Source organism: Sciurus vulgaris (assembly GCF_902686455.1).
Source record: "Sciurus vulgaris genome assembly, chromosome: 18".
NCBI classification, from domain to species: domain Eukaryota; kingdom Metazoa; phylum Chordata; class Mammalia; order Rodentia; family Sciuridae; genus Sciurus; species Sciurus vulgaris.
Window position 1 is genome coordinate 36,412,590 of NC_136479.1, and position 23,090 is coordinate 36,435,679.

General features: G+C 48.0%; 1 pseudogene across 1 annotated transcript in view; it reads right to left on the reverse strand.

Annotated features, from left to right (window-relative positions):
- Nucleotides 1-21,297: 21,297 nt before the first annotated feature.
- The window catches only part of LOC306650174 (large ribosomal subunit protein uL4-like), a 193,010-nt pseudogene continuing 191,217 nt past the window's right edge, over nt 21,298-23,090 (reverse strand). Inside the window, exon 2 of the transcript in view lies at nt 21,298-22,658. The product of the transcript in view is annotated as a large ribosomal subunit protein uL4-like (transcript). The remainder of the gene's footprint in view (nt 22,659-23,090) is intronic.

Sequence of the window (23,090 nt, forward strand, 5' to 3'; positions counted from 1 at the left end):
ACAGCTTCTGCCCCACGGGGCCTCCTCCCCAGTGGTGGAGACACAGGGTGCTGTCACCATCGACTTGGGGAATTTTCTTTGCTTCTCTCTCACCTTTGTCAGTGTCTGGAGGCTGCCCACATGTCCAGCTCCAGAGGCCCGGGTCTCGGATGGGCTCGGGGGACCCCAGGCTTGGCCCCGGGCTTGCTTAGGCAGGCATGTCAAAGCAGCATGGTGGGCCCACCCGGAGACTGAGCGCCAGGCCGGCTGTCTCTGGCCTTCCAACAGCAGAAGACTGACGACTGGATACGGCCAGGCAGCCAGACTCAGGCGGGGTGGGGCAGAGTGGTGAAGAAGGGCATGCCAGCTTCCGGTGGCTGCTGTGACAGACCACCACACCCGGCTTACTCCTCACAGTCCTGGGGGCCGGACACCTGGAGTGGAGGTGTCCCTTCAGGGTCTAGGAGAGAGCTGTCCTTGCCCCGCCATCTATGGTGGCTCCGGGTGTTCCTTAGCACGTGGCCACGTCCTCCGTCTCTGCTTCTGTGGTCACACAGCCTTCCCTTCTGTGTTGGACCCCAGCCTCCTTTGCTTCTTTCTCTTCCAAAGATAGAGGTTTAGAAAAAGGCTTTTCCTGTCCACCTGCATAATCCAGGGTAAGCTGCTTTTAAGGTCCTGAGCTTAATGACATGGTTTTCCACCTGGGGTACTCTTCACAGGTTCTGGGAATCAGCACACGACTCTGTTTTTTGGCGGGTGGGGCACCACGCAGCTCCCTAGAGAGAGGACGTCTCTAATCTTGTTGACCAAAGACAAACATGGAGTTAAGAGGAGCACAGTTAACCGGCATCGCTGGTGTAACACGGTTGTGTTTCAAGGGCGCCTGTCAGGTAGCACCTTCGAATCTCAGATACAAATCAATGTTCAGGAAATAAGCAACTGCATTAGATTTGGTAAGGATAGTAGGTAAAAAAAAAAAAAAAAAAAAAAAAAGCAAAACAACAACAACAACAACAACAAAACAAAACAAAACAAAACACCAGTAGAAAACACAGTCCTGGAGGTTGACTGAAGATTCTGACGCCCTTAACCATCGTTGAAATCATTCTCTGCCCCACATGCAGTCCGGAATTTAAAAATTCACTGTTTTGATTGATATCTGCCGGTTGACTGTGAGTACAACAGGGCAGTTCTGTTTGTTTAGGGTTCATTCAGAATGGGAATCAGTTTCCATGTTGCTCTTTGACCTCAGCTTGGAGTTCCTCTCAGTTTCCAGTAGCCACCACGGCTTGTGGACTTGGGGCTCCCGGAGATCTTGATTTGTGCAAATCTCACCTCCCAGGTCACCCTGGCTGCTTCTCTCAAGAGAATACTTGGTCATAGATCCACAGTCATAGGTGACTCGTATTTAAATGTGCTGTTTGTTGAAAAATCATTCTTTGTTTTTGCTTCAAACTTCCAGAGTTTTAAAACAAGAAAAGCAAGTGTAATTGGTATTTAGTTTCTTAAAACTGCATTTATTTCATGTATGTAGATACACATATTTGTGTAAATATACATAGGTATGTTGCTCTGGAAGCTCAGGTTAGCAGTGTCCCTGGGTAGTGGCAGAGGTGGGACTGGAATTCTGGCCTCCTTTAGCTCAGTCTCATGTAAGATTCTGAGGGATTGGGAACGCCTTGGAGAGCTCGCTCTTGGTTCTTTGCAGGGCCAAAGAGCATAGAAATCTTCCTGAGCATCGAGAGACAGACAGAGAGAGAGAGAGAGAGAGAGAGAGAGAGAGAGAGAGAGAGAGAGAGAGAGAGAGAGAGAGAGAGAGAGAGAGAGATTGATTTCCTCTTTGGTTCCAACACTGAGGGGTTCTCTCCTCTCTGGACCCGTGTTAATTGATGACGTGAGCCCAGCTCCTGCTTCCTGGTACCCCTGGCCTTGGCGAGCGTGTGCCAGAGGCCGCGTGGATCTGTGAACCGAGTGTCCTCTGGGGGACTGGGGAAGCAGCCCGCCCTCTCTCAGGCCCGTCCCCCTGCGCAGCTCCATGTGGGTGAATTATTAGCTCCGCGCTGGCTCATAAGTGGAAATCCATATCTCCCTGGTTCTGCTGGTTCCTCCCTGGTCGTCCTGCCTGGTGAACATCGATTGTGTTTACGTAAGCTCTGTGTCCCAGCCCGGTCACAGCAGCAATCAGAGGCTGAGGCTCACGTGGCTTTCGCAGGCAGGACTGTGTCTGGTTGTGAATAAGGGCCTGGCTCCAACATGCGGCCCTTTCTGGAAAGGAAAGATGCTTCCTCCTGAATAATTTATGGGAAACCCATTTCTAACACAGCAACAAGAGCCGAATGAGCTCACCCGGATGAAAAAGTGATTCATCAGGACATCTTAACTTGTCATCCCTGATCCCATTCTGTCTCCTCTCCCAGGCCCAGTTTTGCTTAATGAAATAAATCACATTTTTTTTTTTTGGTGGAGTGGGGGAGTTGGGTGGAGAGGTTTTCTCAGGTGATGCTCTGAATTCCAGCCCACGATTTAGTTGGATGAAGCCAATGGCTGAGCAGATACTTGGTGGGTGTAGGAGGGCTTTTTTGGCATTTTTGTGCTTATTCTATGCCTGTGAACTTTAAAAAGCAAACATTAAAAAAAAATCAGACATTTAAAAACCAGCAGAGGGCTGGGGCATAGCCCAGTGGTAGAGAGCATGCACAGTGTGCGCCAGGCCCTGGGTTCAATACCAGCATTGGCCTCACCCCAAAAAGCCAAATGTGTTTTGAAACTTTCCTTGTGGCTATTTTGAAATCCAGAAATATTAAAGATTAATAAAACATAGAAGATAATTTAAGAACTAATAATTCACCTACTACCCATAATCAACAGGTCTCGCCATAATGATTTTTTTAGATATTAAAAAATAAAAAAAGGAAGATTTGACGTGCCAACAGCATCCCTCCCTGATATCACTACCTTTCAGCAGGCGCAGACGCCTTCGTCCTCTGGAGAATGGCCTCTTATTTCATGCTCACCTGCAGCCTAGACTCAGGATTCTGTGCCTGCAGGTTCTGCACCAGTGGATTCAACCAATCTTTAGAAAAATGATGTCTGTACTGAACACGTGCAGACTTTTATCGTGTCAGTTTTTGGGTCTAAATAATACAAGGTTACGATCATTTACATAACATTTACGTTGTACCAGGTGTTATAAGCAATCACGTGGTGACGTGAAGTGTATCCACCTCTCAGGAGACTCACTCAGTCAGCAGAGTCGGATGCATGAAACGTGAATGGCAGCTTTAAAATTCATTATGCGCACTCTGACCACAAAGGCGCTGGACACTTGCGAGCCCGCTGGTAGGACATTCTCTTCCTGAAAGCCGGCTCTGCAGGAAGCCATCCGCTCATGGGCGTGCTCCAGCTGAGCACAGCCTCCAGCAAAGAGGTTTTTAATTATGGGATCTTGAGAGTTTAATGGCCACGGAGTCTGACAGCTTGCTGAGTCCATGTCTGTCACGGGGGGCCTCTTGGCCAGTGGGACCATCATTCAAAGCACATTGGACCGGGCAGCTGGCGCTGTGGGCAGAGCTTGGGTGTCATTGCCAATGCTCAGCTCTTCTCTTCAGGACACCAGCCTGTCTCTCAGGCCACTGGAGCGTGGTTCTCCTTCAGGGAACCTGGTGGTCCTCTCCTTCACGGTTAGACTGGTTTGTCCAAAGCCTGGTGAATAGCAGGGAGCTCTCGACCCATCTCCAGAAGCCCGTCGGCTGCTCTCCACTGTGGGAGATGGACTGCTCAGTGGTTTGGCTTTGAGGATTGAGACCACCGGCATACACACAGCTCGACCGTGGACCGGGACCCGAGACCACCTGTGTGTCAATATGGCTTTATTAAACTGGTCCAGGAAATCCTTGCCCAGAAAGATAAGACTGTAAACCAATAAATATCTTCACTGCTCAAATCAGAACATTTCTAAAAGCCAATTTATTCAGGCCAGAGTTTGTTCCTCTGGGCAAATAGCTCAATGATCAAACAACTCGATGCTTACCCACACTGTGTGCCTGGCCCCACACTATTATAGCATGAATCTTGCCCAGGGCATTCAGAGGGCCACACTAAATGGCCTGCTGTCAGCCGTTAGAGCCCAGACCCCAAAATCTTATACAGTCAGCCTTTGCTATCTGTGGGTTCCACATCTGCAGATTCAGCCAACCTTGGAACAAAAATAAAGTTAGAGCTTCAGTGGGCACATCTGTATCAGACTGTGCAGACCTTCTTTATGTTGTTATTCCTCAGACATCATAGTATGACAGCTGTTTCATAGCATGCACAGGGTACTAGGTGTTGTAAGTCCCCTAGAGATGATTTAAAGGGGATGCACATAGGTTACGTGCAAGGACGATGGCATTTCATATAAGGGACTTGAGCAGGTTTGGATTTTAGTATCCACAGAGGTCCTGGGACCAAAGCTCACAGAAACTGATGACAACTCTGTCTGTCTCGGAATTCCTTCTATTATGCTTCTGAAATGAGCCCCTGTGTTGTGATGTCATCTGTCATAACGCTGTCATCAGAGCTGAGCCAATGCCAGTGCCATCTCTTTGAACCTTTTGACCTGTTTGCTAAATATACCTCTTTCTTTTAAGCTGTAACCACCTCAGGTGTTTCGTTATAGTAACAGAAAATGAACGAACAGGAGTGTACTGGTCAACTTAGGGGAGGCCCTGAGGTTGGGGTAGGATACACGGGAAAAGCAGATAGAAGGAGGCAAGAGCAGAGCAAGCAGAAGACTCTGAACCCTTCATCCAGGTGACTCGAGGGGGAGGGAAGCCAAGTCTGCTCAGCCTCCTGCGGCCCTTCACACTCAGCCTTAACGACCCAGATTTTGAGAGCTGAATGGATGTGTCCAGTTGTCCTGCGAGGGCTGAGGGTCAGACCGTTCCTGGGTGGCACGAGGCCCCTCTGAAGGGAATTGATGGCCCCACCCTCAGTCATCCTGGGCAGAGACCAGCAGCTCTGGGATGGGAAATGCGGAGTTAGAAGGCAGACCCCATGTCTGGGGCTGGCAGTGAACTCCAGGGCATGGAGAGTGCTCTGCGCACGTTTCCACGGATGGCATGAGTGCCCGTCATGTGGCAGGTGGCAAGCTAGGAACGGGTTGGGGGGCCTGAACGCTCACAGAGCTGCTCTCTGCTGCTCTCCCTCTGTGTCCTCCTGAGTGTCATGAAGGCGGAGCCTCAGCTTCCCTGCAGTGAAGGAAGAAGGAGAAGGTGCACAGTGAAGGGCAGTGTCCCCTGAGGCCACAGCCACGGTGCTGGGACAGCCAGCCCAGCAACCTCGCAAGGTGCCTGGCAGCACAGCAACATTTGGGGGGTCATGTGCCTGGTGGGGGGACCTAGGAGGGTAAGAAGTGCGGGTAGGGGCTCGAGTAAGGGCCCCAGCGTGGGATCAGCTCCGTCCCCGTCTGCATCCCCATTTTCTTACCCCACCACTGCCAGCTGCATGGATGACCGGTGGTGATTGGCAGGTGTTGGCTACCCCTTCTGCGCACTTCCTGCAGCAGGTGGGCTCTTCCATCTTGCTGGCACCAGGGAAGCCGTCCACGGCCTGTTGACGCTCCTCTCTGTGTAACCTGCTTTGCTAGAGCTGCTCATGCTTCCCACTGGGTCCACTTGGTCAGCTGCGTGAACAGTCGCTCCAGGCAGAAGGTTCTAGTGGTCATGTCCTTGGAGAGGACCTGAGTCTAGAGTCAGGGGAGCCTTCAGGACATGTGTCTGAGGTCATAGGTCTATATTGTCATTTGGATAAAGATGGAGCCACCAAGCTTGAATGACACAGATGGATCACGGTGACCTACCCTGCAGTGGGTACTGAGTTGAGCATTCATGCCAGGGTGAACTTGGGTCTGTGGGCCAAATCCGTTTTGGTAAATAAAGTTTTATTGGAACGAGGCTATGCCCACCCGTTGGCATGTTGCCTGCGGCTGCTTTTACTGCTAGCGCGGCAGAACTGAGCAGCTGAGACCGGAGGGCTCATAAAGCCTGAAGTATTGTCTCTTCACCCTTTCGTGGAAAAATCTGCTGATGCCGGGTTTGTAGGACTGAACTTTCTGGATCCCTCTTAGAGCCACAGGAAGCGAAGGTGTCAGGATGTCTACTTGATGGAGAAAGATCAGAAGTTCAGAGCTGTGTGTGATTTACCCAAGGGCACATAGCCAGGCTGTCTGGCTGAGGCCAGTTTCCACTGGTGACTTGCAAGCTGGAGCACGCCCCCGAGGTTAGGACGGCACCTGAAGGCTGTGCGAGGTCAGAGACCTCAGCTGCAGATGCCCTGAGAGGTCGTGGTTCTGGGGGTTGCTGCACAGGGTGAATCTGCTGCCTTGGTCCACACAGGGTGGGCGCAGGCCTGGCCCTTGCCCGCAGGCATGGTTGATGCTAAGGAGAAAACGTACCCGCAGCTTGAGTGAGAGGTCTGGTTTGTCTCGGTCAAGTACTCTTCTTGACTGGCCGTTGATACTTTCAGGGTGGGGACAAATCCCGGGATGTGTTCTCTTCCCCAAGAGATTTCTCAGGGCAGTGGATGCAGGCTGGGCGAATCTTTCTGGTGTGGTGGAAGTGCCCAGCACGACCCCTGAGGTTTCCTTCCCACATTGGACCTTTGCTTCTTTGACAATGGCCTTCCTTGGGCAGGTCTGAGGGCAGGCTTGTGTCCTGGCCATGCAGTAGAGATGCACACGCCTCCTCAGGCAGACCCGCTGGCCCTGGCACGTCACTGGTCAGGACCAGTGGGCCACCCTAGTGCATGGGCCACCTGGAAATAGCAAAAGAATGAAAGGCCCAGACGAGCAGATGACCCTGGACATGCCACCCTCCTGGGGGTGGGGGCCACTAGCCGGGCCACGGACCCACGGACACCACCCCGCCCCCATGTCTTTATGACTACTCATCGTCCCACTGAGCCACACGAGCCGAGTGATGAGCTTCTCCGGGTTGCCTGGTTGCTTCCATCGCTCTCTGAAGAGCACCAGACCTGTGGCCGCGTGCCAGCTGGCAGCACCAATGTGGCCGTCATAACCCCGTGTGCTTTGGTTTTTTGAGTATCTTTTTTTTTTTAATGCTAAAATCTTAGACTTTTTGCAGGGTATAAAATTAAACAGGTGGCGCCTCCTTTGAACTCAGCACTGGAATCGCTCAAGTGTTTCTCAGAATTGCAAAATCCAGGACACACCTTGGCGAAAGCTGCTTATTTCTTCCAGGATTGGTATTCAGATGGGAACAACGTGGTGCATTCTGTTCTTTCCCGAAAACTCTGTTTTTACTCTTAGGTGTTTTGTCTGAGAACAATGAGAATGTGTTTACCAAGAAAGAGTGTTTAAGTAAATAAAATCATTTAAAATTGAGGGTTTTTTTTTTTCCTTACTGATGGGAATGAGTTAACTTCTGTGGAACAAGCATACGGCTTCAGGTGTGTTGGATTTTTTCATTGCTGTGACCAAGAGACCTGGCAAGAACAACGCAGAGGTAGAAGAATCTGTTTTGGCTCATGGTTTCAGAGGTCTCTGCCACGGGCAGCTGACTCCATGGCTCTGGGCCCAGGTGAGGCAGCACGTCATGGTGGAGAGAGCAGCTCAGGACATGGTGCCAGGAGGGAGAGAGGGAGAGAGGGAGAGAGGGAGAGAGAGAGAGATGGAGAGAGAGAGAGAGAGAGAGAGAGAGAGAGAGAGAGAGAGAGAGAGAGAGATGGAGAGAGAGGGATGGAGAGGGAGAGACAGAGAGGGAGATAGAGAGGGAGGGAGGGAGAGAGAGAGAGAGAGAGAGAAAGACAGAGAGAGAGAGGGAGGAGGGAGGGAGGGAGAGGGAGAAGGAGAGGAGGGAGAGGGAGGGCACTGTGCTCCCCAGGCAAGACCTGAGCCCAGGCACCTGCAGTGGCCCCTCCCCCCTGCCTGCCCCCATTCACCTCGTCCCCATCAGGCGTCCAGTGGCTGGTCAGGTTGAAGCTTTCACAACCCAACACTTCTCTGAACCTTCGCGCATCATCTCACACTGAGCTTTGGGGGGGCACTTGCGTCCAGACCCCAAGCGTCAGTAGGTTGGTGGTGATGTGGGTTTCTTCAGGGCGGTGTGGGGGATGGCCTCCTGAGCCTTCCCAGCCCCGACTCCAGCTGTTCCCTCAGAGACCCTGTGATCTCTCAGACCCGCGGGGTGTCGGCAAAGGGAAAGCGGCAGAAGCTGGAACAGCATCTGCACACTGGTGGCTGCCCTCTCTTGGAAAACTGACCATTGCCACGTAAAGGAGCCCTGGGTGGGCCACTGGACATTGAGAGATGACACGTGGTGCTCTTGCTGTGTCACCCCAGCAAATAGCCAGACAGCCGTCAGACGCGCTTGTGAAACAGAGCGCCGTTGACAAACTGAACTCAGAGGCATAGAATAGCGGAAGGGGAGCTTCTTAATGTCTTCCTGAAACTTAGATGTGATACAGGAGGGAGAGCAACCATATTGTGTCCGTGAGGCAAGAAGCACTCACTAAGGGGTAACAGAAGAAATAGAAGCAGAAACCCCGTCTCTGATGGCCATGGATTTGTAGCGCCAGTCTTGGACTTCTTCTTGTATAAAAAAAGAAAAGTCTATTTTGTTCAGCTGGTGTAGGTTAGGTCTCTGTTTATAGCCAGCCCATATTATTTCTGGATTCAGAGTGCGGAGCGCCCACCATTACGCCCCGGAACCACCAGCCGATATTATTTCTACCTGAAAAATTGGTTAATTAAAAATACAATTTTCCCTGAAGTAGTTTAGGTAAGAGCTCTTCCTTCCCTCCCCCATTAATTCTGACAAAGAAAAGGAGATTGGGGCCCCTGAGGACCACAAAAGACAGAGAGGATTTCCTGGCTGAGCAATAAAATCAAAAGAGCTTTCAGGGTTGAGCAGAAATCCAATCATGAGAAAGTGAGTTACTTTACACTAGTAACCCAAACAAAAATCCAGAATCTTCTAATGCAAACCAGATATGGAGTCAGAAGCAGGGCCAAGAGAAGTAGTGAGAGAGTGGGGAACACCTGGAGCAGGCATTTTATCCATCAAGGTGTCTGGATCTGCTTTCCGTTGCTATGACAAAATACCCGAGGCTGAGTAACTTGTAGAGAATAGAAGTTTATTTGATGTATGGTTACAGAGACTGAGAGGCCCAAGATCATGGTGGAGCCATCTGCTCTGGTGAAGGTCTTCTTGCCCCGTCGTAACATGGCGGAGGGCATCACATGGCGAGAGAGACAAGTGAGCTCTCTTGGTCTCTCTTCTTCTAAACCCACTCTTGCCATCATGGGAGAACCCATCCTCCTGACTTCTTCTAGTCCCAACTACTTCCCAAGCCCTCACCTCCCAACACCATCCAGGTGAATCTGGGGATTACGTATCCAGCAGCCCTGTGGGGGCAACCTCAAACCCCAGTGCAAGGCCATGGACCGGATGAGTGACAGCATGGTAGACAGGGACCCACGGGCTGAGGAGGCCAGCTGGGCTGGACTCATTCCTCTGGTTGGTGGAGCGGATGCCCTGTCTCCAGTTGTAGGGTTCCTGGCTTGGGTGGGGTGCACTCGGTTTTCCCGAGACTGTTACTGAGAAGGCAGTGGGGGCGAAGCACCCCAGGATCATTGGTGCCCCAACACATGAGCCTCTGGGCTCTGCCTCCTGCCTCTCCTCCCTATTGGCCTTCGCTGTGCCAGGTGCCTCCCTTCCCATTTTGTCTTGTGAAATTCAGTCTCACTTCGCTGCCAGGCTTCTGCGATGTGGCGGGTGTGAATGTCACAGTGGGGCAAGGGAGACATCCTTCATAGTCCTACCCGGCACACGAGGAGCCACAGAAGCAAGTCCCAGAGGTCAGACTCCAGGGTCGACTCCAGACTGCTGAGACGAGTGACTCGACTTGAGCTTGGGGAACGAGGGATGTTGAGCACAGCGTGGTGGCAAGCTCACAGTCCCACCTCTCTCCAGTGCACCAGGTCCTGCGGAGCCTGCGTGGAGGTGACAGAGGTCCGATTTGGAGGATTGGAGGAGAGTGGAACGTGCCCACGACTGGCTCTGCTGTAGGTTTTCTCTAGGAAAATGAGACTTGTGGAGGTCTTCTAATGTCCCTTGTGACTGAAGGACCTGAACAGGCTAAGGGGTGAGCTCGAAGGTGTTGAAGGAAGGTGGAACATTCTGGAAGGAAGGGGAGGGAGTCCAGATGCAAGAGGACTAACCTTGTCAGGGCCCCTGATGAGCTGTGGGAATCTCACGTAAGGATCTGAGTGGGTCTCGGTCTCTTGACCGACCTACAAAATGGAGTGGGCTCTGTTACACAGACTCTTGACTGATGTGTGAAAGAATGAGAGGTCGGGTAGAAAAGGCAGAGAGCACCAAGAGGATTTCAGAGACCTTTGCTGATAATGGGTCAAGAGTCGGAGGGGAGCATGGAGCTAGGGATAGGGTGTCTGAAAAATGGACACTAATGAAATTGGTTTCCATGCTTTGGAACAGAGGGATCGGAAAGTAGAAGGTGATCGTAGCAGTAAAGTCCTTGCGTGGGAGAGGGGAGAGTGTGTACCGTTGGGTGGACTTTGGTGGATGGGGTGCTGCATCCCCTGCACCTAGCTGGGGGCCAAGTGCATGCGCAGGAAAGTCGGGACGGCTGGACGTGATGACCCCTGAGGAGGAACTTCTCATTCCACAGGTGAGGCTAGGCTGTCCTCCCCCAAGGTGGGGAGGCGCTCTGGAGTCTGGACAGGGGAGAAATAACGTCAACTGGGAAAGCAAGATGGCGGAACTGCTAGGGTTAATGAGGGGCTGGCCAGCGCAGAGCACTGATGTGAGACGCGTGGTCACGGGTTTAAAGTGAGCCCTGTTGGCAGTGTGGAGAAGTTTCTCTCCTCGGGGTGTTGAGCTACCTGAGAACAGGAGCAAAGGAGGTGGGCAGTTGGGTTGAATATGGGATGGAATCTTCCAGAAGCATAGCTTGCAGTGAGCAAGGGGCAGAAAAGATATTTGTACAGGGGCCATTGAAGGTGTGGTGCCCAGCGTGGTGTTATCGGAGGGGTAGAGACATTAGGAGTGGGAGGACTTCTGGTTTTGGTGAATGTCCTTGAAGGGATGGTGGGACCCAGCCTCTGCCGTGTTCTCTGCTTCTGGGGGCCTGGCGGTGAGGTAAAAGGTTTTGCTGCACCGAGGCTTCTACCACGATAAGCTGCCTCGCTACAGGCCTGAGGGCAACAGGGCAGTCGTGGACAGAAACTCAACTGTGAACAGAGATGACACTCTTCTCTTTACCAGTACACAGCTTTTCAAACCTCAGGCACTTGCTACAGGAGCAGAAAGTGGACGCACACCAGGCAGCCTTCTGTTTTCCTTTCTCTGATCACTGGCAGGGCTAAGCACTTGATTTTCGTCATATTTAAGGGCTCCTTGGTTCTATTTCTTTGGTGAATAATCCATACATATTTTTGCTCCTGTTTTTCTACTAGGTTACTTACCTTTTGTCTGTTGATTTTTGGAAATCATTTACATAATCTTGTTGACCTTCTTTTAAATCTGCATTGCTCCTTTATTCTGCTTGGTTGGCTTTCTACTTTGTGGTCGCTTGCAAAATAGTTTGAAACATTAATGAGATCAAAGCTCTCCAAGATTGCAGCTGTGGCTAGGGGCGGTGGGGCAAACCTGTAATCCCAGCAGCTCAGGAGGCTGAGGCAGGAGGATCGTGAGTTCAAAGCCAGCCTCAGAAATTAGCGAGGTCCTAAGCAACTTAGCCCAGACCTTGTCTCTAAATAAAATACAAAACTGGTTGCGGATGTGGTTCAGAGGTTAAGCAACCCTGGGTTCAGTTGCTGGTACCAAAGACGAAACCACCCAGTTGGTGCCTGGGCATTGGGTCTGACCTCCGGTAGGTGCCTAGGTACCTTCTGCTGCTGGGGCTGTGGAGACCCTTCCTCCCTCCTCCCCTCCCCCCTTTCTTCCTCCTCCTCTTTCCTCCCTCTCCCCACTCCTTCCTCGGAAGTGCAGGTCCCTCCAGGGGAACATGGTGACCTGGGGAGGCAGTGCCCAGCTCCGGCTCAGGCAGAAGGAAGGACGGCCCCAGTGGGGTGGGTAACTGGGGAGCTACTGAAACTTAATGCTGAACTGGAAAAACAAACAAACAAACAAAAACCCCTCCAGCCGTGTGGTCAGAAGGCATGCGCGAGGGAGGGCGAGGGTTCCTGGGCCAGGCCACGGCGCTAGTGGCAGCAGCCAGCTGGGTTACCAGGCACCAAGTGGGGGGCGAGAGCTGGCGAGGCTGTGTGTGAGGGCGGCCCTGGGCACGGGCGCCAGGGAGGGCACTGCGCACCTGAGCTGCGAGCAGGGAGCAGGGAGCAGGGGGCGACCGCCGGCCCTCCCCCAGCAAGGTGGCTGTCCTGCAGCAGGCCAGGCACCCCACCCCCGCCGGCTCCCACTGCAGGGACATGGGAGCCCCTGTCCCTGACCGCAATACCCAGGAGGCGCCTGAACCACGGAGACTGAAATAGGCCCCGAGAAAATCTGCCAGGACCACCCAGCGCCTGGGCCCCAGGGAAGAGGCTCCGCCACGGCCCACAGGCCGCCCACAGGCCACCCAGGAGTGCCTGTGCCAAGGCGGGTGCCTGGCTGCGCGTTCAGGGTGGCCAGGGTGTCCGCGAGGTTCTGCCCGACGCCCAGGTGCCCTGCAGAGCGGGCGTCGCCGTGCAGGGGGCGGTGGGGCGGGTCTCGTCCCCGCAGAGCTCCAAGTCCAGCCTGGACTAAGCGGCAGCCCCGGGTCTCCGGCTGGACCTCTGCAGGACCCCGCGCAGAGCGCAGTCCGCGCCCACCCTGCCCAGGAGGCTGGAGCTGAGCCCTCCCGCCGCCAGCCGGGCCTCGGCCACGAAGGCCACTGCCGAGAGAGGCCCAGGCGCTGGGCGGACCCCGACCCGGGCCCAAGGGCTGCGAAGCCGCAAGGAACGTGGGGACGCGCGGCACCCTGTCCACGCTGGCACTCGGGGGAGGCCGCCTTGGCTCCGCACCAAGATTTTGCTTAGAATTCTTTCATACCTTACATTTATTTTCTTTCCTCATTTCTTTTTCCTGATCTTTTCTTCATACTCATAATTTTAGTCTTATCTTTTTATTCTTTTCAAAAAATGTAACTTTAAAAATTTTTTTTCATACCTCATTTCATTGTATTGAATTACCTTTCACTTTTTCCCATCGTTCATGATTTTTTTGCACCTGTGTGTGTGTGTGTGTGTGTGTGTGTACTCACTATGCAGATAGGTTCAAAAAATATATTTGTACACTCGAATAATTGTGTGTCCACAGCCATGGCTTCCCTCTGCACCCGTTTGCTCTTCAGCCTTGGGTTGGTCTTGGGTGGCTTTCCTTATCCATGGGTTTGAGCTGCTTTCATCTTAGTGGTTGGCGTGTCCATACTTGGGCTCATATCCATCTTATCCCCCCTGCATCACACTCTTTCCCCACCAACAGCCACATTTTCCTGTTCCCACGTCCTCTGGATTACTTCCTGGACATCTTGCATTCCTTCTTCACAGCTGACATCTGCTAACTACCACCTGCCTCTCCTTTGATCACTTTTTTAAAAAGATTTCTCACTTTCTCTCACCTTCCCACACTGTTTTCTCTTTGCTTAAAAAACTGTAATTCCACTAAGTAATAGAATGATAGAGTTTATGTAATCCATACCCCGTTCCTGTTGTGGTGGTTTTGAACACGGAGGGCAACATGGTAGACACCTGCGATGAATATCTGAGCTGGCCCAGGTGTTGTGTTGCTGGCACTGGTATTACATGCGGACACCACCATTTCCACATGGGTGACAATTGCTAGAGATGTCAAAGTAGACACTGGGCATTCATCTCAACCGGTACATCTGCCACTGACCCTAGTGCTACTCCCGGCTCTCCCTCCCTCCAAAGGGGCTGGGGCGATTGGAACACTTCAAGACCGCAGAGTAGAGATCCTGATGCTGAGAAATACGCACGGCTCCGCCAAGCAGCAGTGAATCTCACCCCGCATGTGGGCTAATCCCACCTGAGCCCAAGCATGATTTCAACTGGTAGAACTGGGGAGATGAAAACCCCAAACCAAAAACCAGGCTCCCAGGAGGGACAACCAGAGGGGAACCTCAGGTCCCCCCACTTGACATCTACTCATAAACCCCAAACAGAACTCCTAGAATAGAAAGGAGCTACACACGTAGGGCATGCATATAAAATAGGAGGGGAAATCCATCTCAATTTATGCACAAATCCAACCTCTGAGAACAACAGGAAACAGGCAAACAGGCCTCTCCCCCAAATTCAAAGTCCCCCAACAAAGAATCCCACAGATATTGAAGAGGATAAAATTCCAGAGGAAAATTGTATAAAACCCATCATTAAAATGTTCAGTAAATTAAAGAAGATCTAAAGAATGAACCAGGTGAGCAAATACAGGAGATGAAAGAACATTTCAATAAGGAAATAGAGATATTGAGAAGAATCCAATCAACTCCTAGAAGTGAAAGACACAATTAGTCAAATTAAAAGTTCACTCAAAAGCATCACCAACAGATTAGATTGCATAGAAAACAGAACTTCAGTGCTTGAAGACAGAACCTCAGGCCTTAAAGACAGGATACATGAGTTTGAGTACACAGACTACAATAAAGGAAAAGAATAGAACATGATTAGAACATATGAGAACCCTGGTACACCATCAAGAGGCCAAATGTGAGAATCACTGTGATAGAAGAGAACATGGAGATACCAGCTAAAAGGGTCATGAACATTTCAATGCCATAGTCGCAGAAAACTTAGCCCATATGAGAAAGGAGGTAGACATTCACATACAGGAGGTATACTGGGCCCCATATAGACCTAATCATAAGAGAAGTTCTCCAAGACATACCATAATCAAAATGCCTAACATGGAAAATAAGGAAAGAATATTAAAAGCTGCAAGAGAGAAATATCAGGTAATGTTTAGAGGCAAACCAACAAGGTTCACTTTGGACTTCTCAACTCAGACACTTTTGAAAGCCAAGAGGGCCTGGAATGAGGTATTTCAAACCGACCATGCCAACCACGATTGCTCTACTCAGCAAAACTCTCCTTCATAGTCAATGGGGGAAATAAAAACCTTCCACGACAAGAATAAACTAAAAGAATTCATGACAACAAGCCAGCACTACAATGAATTCTCAAAGATAAACTGCACACAAAGGAACGCAAAAGCAAGTCCCCAAACTCCCAAATAGATGAAGATTGGTATAAGACTAATTATCTAAATGAGAATCAGAACAGAATTAACATAACAAAATCAAAATGGCAGTAAACCAAAAACCCATTTCCATAATAACACTGAACATAAATGGTCTCAACTCCCCAATTAGAAGACACAGATTAGCAGAATGGATCAAAAAACAATCCAACTATATGCCGTCTGCAAGAGACTCATCTCATAGGCAAAGACACTCCATGAAGGTAAAAGGATGAAAAAATATTCTATGCAGAGTCCATAACAACCTGGAGAAGCTACTCTCATATCTGACAAAGTGATTTTTATTTCAAGCAAAAATTAATCAACAGTGACAACGAAGGCCATTACATCCTGGTAAAGGGCACAATCCAACAAGAAATATAAAGAATATAAAGATAGTAAATATATGTGCCCCAAATATTAGCACACCCAATTACGTTAAGAAATACTCCTTGACAGTAAATCTCAGATAGACCCCAATACTGGTAGATTTCATGCTCATCACCAATAGGTCATTAAAGCATAAAATCAATAAAGATATATCCCACCTAAGTAATATTATAAATTAAATTGACCTAATAGACATCCACAGAAAATTTCACCCCCAAACAGCTGAATATACCTCCTTCTCAGCAGTTCATGGAGCCTTTTCCAAAATAGACCATATTCTAGGTCACAATGTAAGTCTTAGCAAATAAAAAAAAAAATAGATATAATCCCGTGCATCTTATCAGGCCATAATGGAATGAAACTAGAAATCAACAGCAAGAAAAATAATATAAACCACATAAAAACAGGGAGTTTGAACAAGACTCTTTTAGATTAAGAATGAAAATGAAGAAGTGAGAGAAGAAATAAAGATGTTCTTAGAAACAAATGAAACCATTGATACAACATATGAAAACCCCTGGGACAGTATGAATGCAGTACCCCAAGAAAATTTATGCCCTGAGTGCCTACATTAAAAAACAGAGAGATCCCAAATAAATCAGCTCATGCTGCACCTGAAGGTCTTAGAAAAAGAAGCACAAATTAATCCCCAAATCAGTAGAAGACAGGAAATAATAAAAAAGAGAGCTAAAATTAATGAAATTGAGAATAAAAAAAATACAGAGGGTCAATGCAACAAAGTATTCGTAGAAAAGATAAAAATGATTGATAAATCCCTAGCCAAACTAACCAAGAGAATGAAGACCCAAATCAATAAAATTAGAGATAGAAATGGAGGACAACTACAGATGCTGATGAAAACCCAGAGGAGCACTGGAAACTATTTTGAAGATTTATACTTCAATAAACGGAAAATCTAGAAGACATTGATTGATCTCTAGACACACATGACCTGCCCAAATTGAATCAAGGAAATATAGAAATCCTAAACAGACCAAAACAAGTAATGAAATTGAAATAGCAATTAAAAACCTACCAACAAAGAGAAACCCAGGACCAGGTAGATTCTCAGCTGAGTTCTAGCAGGGCTTTAAAGAAGAACTAATACTAGTCCTTCTCAAATTAAACCATGAAACTGAAAGGAGAAACTACTGTATTTCTAAAAACATTCTGTGAAACCAGTATACCCTGGATGCCAAAATAAGACAAAGACACGTCTAGGAAAGAAAACTATAGGCCAATCTCCCTGATGAACATAGATGCAAAAATTCTTGATAAAATATTAGCAAACTGTATTCAAAAACTTATTAAGGAGATAATATCCCATGACCAAGTGTGCTTCATCCCAGGGATACAAGGTTGCTTCAACATATCCAAATCAATAAAGATAATTCACCCTATAAATAGAATTAAAAGAAGAACCATATGATCGTTTTAATAGATGCAGAGAAGACCTTTGATAAAATACAGAAACCATTAATGTTAAAAACAGTGGAGAAAGTAGAGATAGAAGGAATTTACCCCAACATTATAAAGGCTATATATGACAAATCCCAAATCAGCATTGTACTAAATGGAGAAAAACTGAAAGCTTTTCCTCTACAATCAGGAACAAACAAAGGATGTCCACTCTCAACATTACTATTGAGTATAGTTCTTGAAATGCTAGCCAGAGCAATCAAACAAGAGAAGGAAATTAAAGAGCCACCAATAGGAAAGGAAAAAGTCAATCACTCTCTGTTTTCTGATGACATGATACTGTATCTAGAAGATCCTCCAAAAATGTTACCATTAGATTTCTAGAGCTGATAAATGAATTTAGCAAAAGTAGCAGGTTACAAGATCAACACTCATAAATCAATAGTTTTTCTGTACTCAGTTATTTAGCTGAGACAGAAATCAGGAAAATCATCCCCTTCACAATATCCTTAAAAACAAAGCAAACCAAGCAACAATAACAACAAAAACCCTGTGAATTAATCTAACCAAGGAAGTGAGATGTCTCTACAATGAAAACTACAGAATACTGGAGAAAGAAGTTGAAGAAGATCTCAGGAGATGAAAACACCTCCCACGTTCTTGGATAGGCAGAATTAATGTTGTCAAAATGGCCATACCACCAAAAGCAGCATATAAATTCAATGACATTCTTCACAAGACTAGAAAAGATAGTTCTTAAATTCATTTGGAAGAAGAAGAGACCCAGAATAGACAAGCAATCCTGAGCAAGAGGAGCAATGCTGGAGGTATCACAATACCTGGTCTCAAATTATACTGCAGAGCTAGAGTAACAGAAATGGCACGGTATTGGCATCAACACAGTCACGAAAACCAATGGAGTAGAAGACACAGAGACAAATTTGCATGCTTCGTCATCTGATACTTGACAAAGAAACCAAAAATATGTGTTGGAGAAAAGACAGTCTTTTTAACAAATGGTGCTGGGAAAACTATATCTGTATATGGAAGAATGAAATTAGATCCTTACCTTTCACCCTGCACAAAAGTGAAATCAAAATGGATCAAAGACTTAGGAATTAGACCAGAAACCATGCAACTGGGAGAGGAAAACATTGGCTCAACACTACAGGTGCAGGCACCGACTTCCTTAACAAGACCAAAGGCTCAAGAAATAAAATCAAGAATCAATAAGTGGGGTGCCATCAAATTAAAAATCTTCTGAACAGCCAAGGAAAAGACTAAGAGAGTGAAAAGAGAAAGCCTACAAAATGGGAGGAAATCCTGGCCAATTACCCCTCTGATAGGAAGTTAATATCTAGAATATACAAAGAACTCAAAAACGTAACACCAAAACAAACAAACAAACAAAAAAACCCAAATAACCCAACCAATAAGTGGGCAAAAGAACTCAACAAATTTCTCAAAAGAAAAAATACAAATGGCCAACAAATATATGAAAAAGTTTTCAACATCTCTAGCTATCAGAGAAATGCAAATCAAACTACACTAAGATTTCATCTCAGTCCAGTCAGAATGGCGACCATCAAGAATGAAAGAATAAATAAATGCTGATGAGGATGTGGGGGGAAAGGTACCTTGATACATTGTCAGTGGGATTGAAAATGAGCACAATCACTCTGGAAAGCAGGATGGAGGTTCCTCAGACAACTAGGAATGAAACCACCACATGACCCAACATCTCACTCCATGGTATCAATCAAAAAGAACTAAAATCAGCAGACTATGGTGATACGGCCACTGTAAAGCTTATAGCAGCACGATTTGCAATGGCCAAATCATGGAATCAACCCAGATGCCCATCAGTAGATGAATGGATCAAGAAGATGTGGCATATATACACACCAGAGTGTGTGCATTCCACTCACCCGTAAGGAGGAACGAAATTATGGCATTTGCCGATAAATGGATGGAAATGGAGAAAATCATGCTGAGTGGACTAAGCCAGACTCAGAAAATCAAGGGTCCAGTGTTTTCCCTCACATGTGAAGCTGGAGCAAAATAAGGGGAAGAAGGCAGAAGGGCAGGGAGTTGGATATCACAAAGAGATCGGTAGAGGAGAATGAGAGGCGGTGAGAAGGGAGGTGTTTTAGTTAGCTTTTATCGCTGCTGTGACTAAATGATCTGACCAACAGAATCATAGAGGAGGAAAATTTATTTGAGGACTCATGGTTTCAGAGGTCTTAGTCCATAGAAGGCTGGCTCCATTCCTTGGGGCTCGAGGTGAGGCTGGACAACATGGCAGAAGAGTGTGGCGGAAGGAAGCAGCTCATATCATCAGGAAGCAGGGACTCCACTTGCCAGATACAAATATATCTATATCCCAAAGCCACACCCCAATTCCCACCTCCTCCACCCACAGCCTGCCTGCCTCCAGTTACCACCCAGTTAATCCCATCAGGTTTCAATTCACTGATTAGTTTACGACTCTCAAAACCCAATCATTACTCCTCTGAACCTTCTTACATTGTCTCACACGTGAGCTTTTGGGGGAACACCTAACATCCAAACCACAACAGAAGGAAAGGGAAGAAACACAAAGTGAAGGCAGCAGATTGATGTGGTACGTCCGAGTGTGTGTGTGCGTGTGTGTGTGTGTGTGTGTATGCCAAGGGAATATCTCCTCTGTGTGTGTTGAAAGCACCAACCAGAGAGGAAGACGGGAAAGGAAGTCTGGTGTATCAGAGGAGGGAGAAGGTGGGAGGGGGAAGGGGGGAGGGAAGGGAGATTAAGGTCAAATTCCTTTTTTTGTATAATTATGTCAAAAAGAACTTGAATGCTGTGTATAAAGTTCTAACAATGTTACTCCACGAGCTTTCGGCATGCACCCCTGGAAATGTAAGTGGATTAGTGTTTGCTCTGCCTCTGGGAAGGAGCTGGCTGGGTCCCTTAGCTCCTTACTCTTGCTTCTGCTTAATCGTTATTGAATATTTCGGTTCCACATGCTTCACGTCTCCAGTTTCAGTGCTGGTACGTTTGGTGCCGATGCTTGTGACACCAGCACGTGACTTCCCTTGGGGCGGGAGCTCATTATTTTTCCTTACCCCTTATGCCTTCCTTCTGGATTCAATTTTGACTCAAGCACATTTTTTTTTTTTTTTTTTTTACTACAGCACACTTTTTGGTAGTTCTTTTGAAGAGGACACATAAATGGAAATATGAGTCTGATTTTGTCTGAAATGCCTCTCTGCTCCTTCCATTCTGAGCAATGATTTCCCCAGATGTAGCGTTCTGGGCCAAAGGTATTTTTCCTCAGGACTCTGGAACTCTTAGTCCCTGTTTTTTCTGTTGCTTACTTTTGTCGATGAACAGAGTGAAGTACTTAGAATTCAGCTTTAGTTTTTAAATTTTTTCTGATTTAATTTTTTTTCTTTCTTACGCATTTGATTTTCATTTCCACCTCTCTGGATCTGGGGACTCACATCTTCAGCCTGAAGACTCACGCCTTGCCTTAATTCTAGAGCATTCTCCGTGGGTCATTGCCTCGCTCCCTCCTCCATGCCTCCTATGTGTGGTTAGCGCTCGGCTCTTTCCTGCTGTGCTTCCTGGCTGTCATCCGTCCTTCCTGTTTTCCATGTTCCTCTCATGGAGGTTCATTTCTGACGATTGCCCCAAATCTGTTTTTTGCTCCATCGTGATCACCATGGATTTTACCCCTGGTCCTGTGCTGAAGCTAAACACTGAGCCTCAGATGCCAAAGGTTGGGTTCCCTCCTTTCTAGAGTTCCAGCAGCCAGTTCCAGATCCGCCTCTTCCTCTCCACACAGATCTATCCATCTTCTTTGGAAACGCTGCCACTCCTGCATTTAGAATCCACAGGGTCATGCTTTCTTCTTGGCAAGCTGATGTCCAGCTCCCAGAGGCCACCGGTCTGCGTCCCTCAGTGTTGCTCCTGTCTTCTGTTGTGTCACTCTTGTGTTGTGTGTTCATATTAAACAGGGGTTCCTTGTTTCTGGGGAGTCTTTTTTCCTGGGTCATGTGCTTCTCCCCTGAAGCAGTTTTATCTTCTTTTCGCGATGTCATCAGGAGGCCCCACTGGCCCATGGAGGCCTTTATGCTGACCGTTTGGTTCGGATGTCCTTCCTTCCTTGAACAATGCAATCTGGACTTCATATTTCATGTGAGACGCGCCTGAAGCTTGGATATGTCCTAGGCATATCCATGTCTTTCTTTCTTTCTTTTTTTTTGTTACTGTGTATTTGACCAGCTCTTTATTCAAAATAAACTGTCCCAAATTATTTGAACTTATGGAATAAAACTGATTTTAAGAGTTTATGCAGCAGACTTTTTCTCTTCTGCAACAGGTTTCTTTTCGGCTGTTGGTTTCTTGGAAGGTGCAGCCTTTTCCCCCACAGGTTTCTTCTGCTTCACACCAACAGCCTTCTTTCCATGCTTCTTTACCACAGGCTTCTTGCCTGCAGCCCCCTTCTTATCTTTTTTATCTGATTTGGCTGCTGCTTTGTCCACCTGGAGTTTGCGATTCTTGGCCTGGTGAAGAATGGTGTTCCGGCGCATGGTCTTTGCATATGGGTTTAGCTTCAACACGATTTTCAGGTTTTTCAATGGATTCTTCTTCAGGACTCTGCGATGAATCTTCTTACGTGGTGCCCTGAGAGCTCTTTGGATTTCTGGGCTTTTCAAGATTCTGCTGAGGTCTATATTCATCATCTTGTGCATAGGGAGGTTATAGTTACTCTTGAGGGAAACAGCTTTACGCCAAGTGCCATACAGTTCATCCAACTTCCGAAAAGCACTTTCAGTCCAAATGCAGAAACGTCCCACATACCCACCAGGAGCAAGTTTCAAAATGTTCAGTTTTTTTACATTAAGTACAGTAATTTCAGGAATGTTTCTGAAGGCCTTGATGGTACCATTGTCTTCATTATAGAGGATACAGGGTCCCCTGCGCTGGATACGACGACGGTTTCTCATTTTGCCTTTGCCAGCTCTCATTCGTTGAGAGGCATAGAACTTTTTGATGTCATTCCAGGCTTTAAGTTTCTTAAGAAGCAAAACAGCCTCCTTGGTCTTCTTATAACCTTCAGCTTTATCTTCCACCACCAAAGGGAGTTCAGGAACTTCCTCAATTCGATGACCTTTAGACGTGACCAGGGCTGGTAAGGCTGAGGCAGCCAAGGCAGAGCAGATGGCATGTCGCTATTGGGTTGTGTTCATTCTACGGTGACAATGACGCCACGTTTTGTTTGGTGCAAACGTGCGGCCTCCTCTGCACATATTTCCAAAGGCACCTTGGCCAGAATGGTGGGTCCCACCACTTCGAACTCTGGGAATTTGAGCCACAGCTCTGCCAGTACCCCAAGACTACTGGTCTGATGACCTGCTAATTCAGTGACAGCATAGGGCTGTCTGTTTTTCTACGCAAGTTGGTATGAACAAAATTCACAATATCTGGTTGAACTGGAGCCTTGAACACAGCAGGCAAAGTGACATTTTTGCCAGATGACTCCCCCGTTTCAGAGTACACAGATATCAGGGGTCGAGCACACGCCTTGTTCTTAGGCCCCAAGATTCTCCTTTCCAAAGGATCTCTAGTTTTCTAGGATCCAAACAAAGCTAGAATCCTCAAGTCCCCTTAGGCAGCTTTCTATTCAAAAGCTTCCATGGACTGTGAGCTTTCCTCCTCTTCTCTAGCAAGGTGGCTGTGTCTCAGGAGGAGAGGTGCCTCCAGGGTGGCGTCCGAGGAGTTCCCAGAGGGGAGGAGGAGCTCACTCAGGGCCAGAGGGGTTCTTGGCACGTGTGATGGAAAAGAATTTTAGCACGTGCCAGTTGAAGGCACAGACAGGAATATTTAGGAAGTAGGTATGCGTTAAGGGGAGAATGTGGGCCAACTCAAGAGTGAGAAACCAACTTTGGGTTGGGGCTCCAATATTTCTAGAGGGGCAGTAACTAGGGCCAGGCTGGAGGTGGAAGCAGGGTGGGCTGTGGGAGTTTGTGGCCTGTGTTACAAGGATGTGGGCCAGGGACTTGT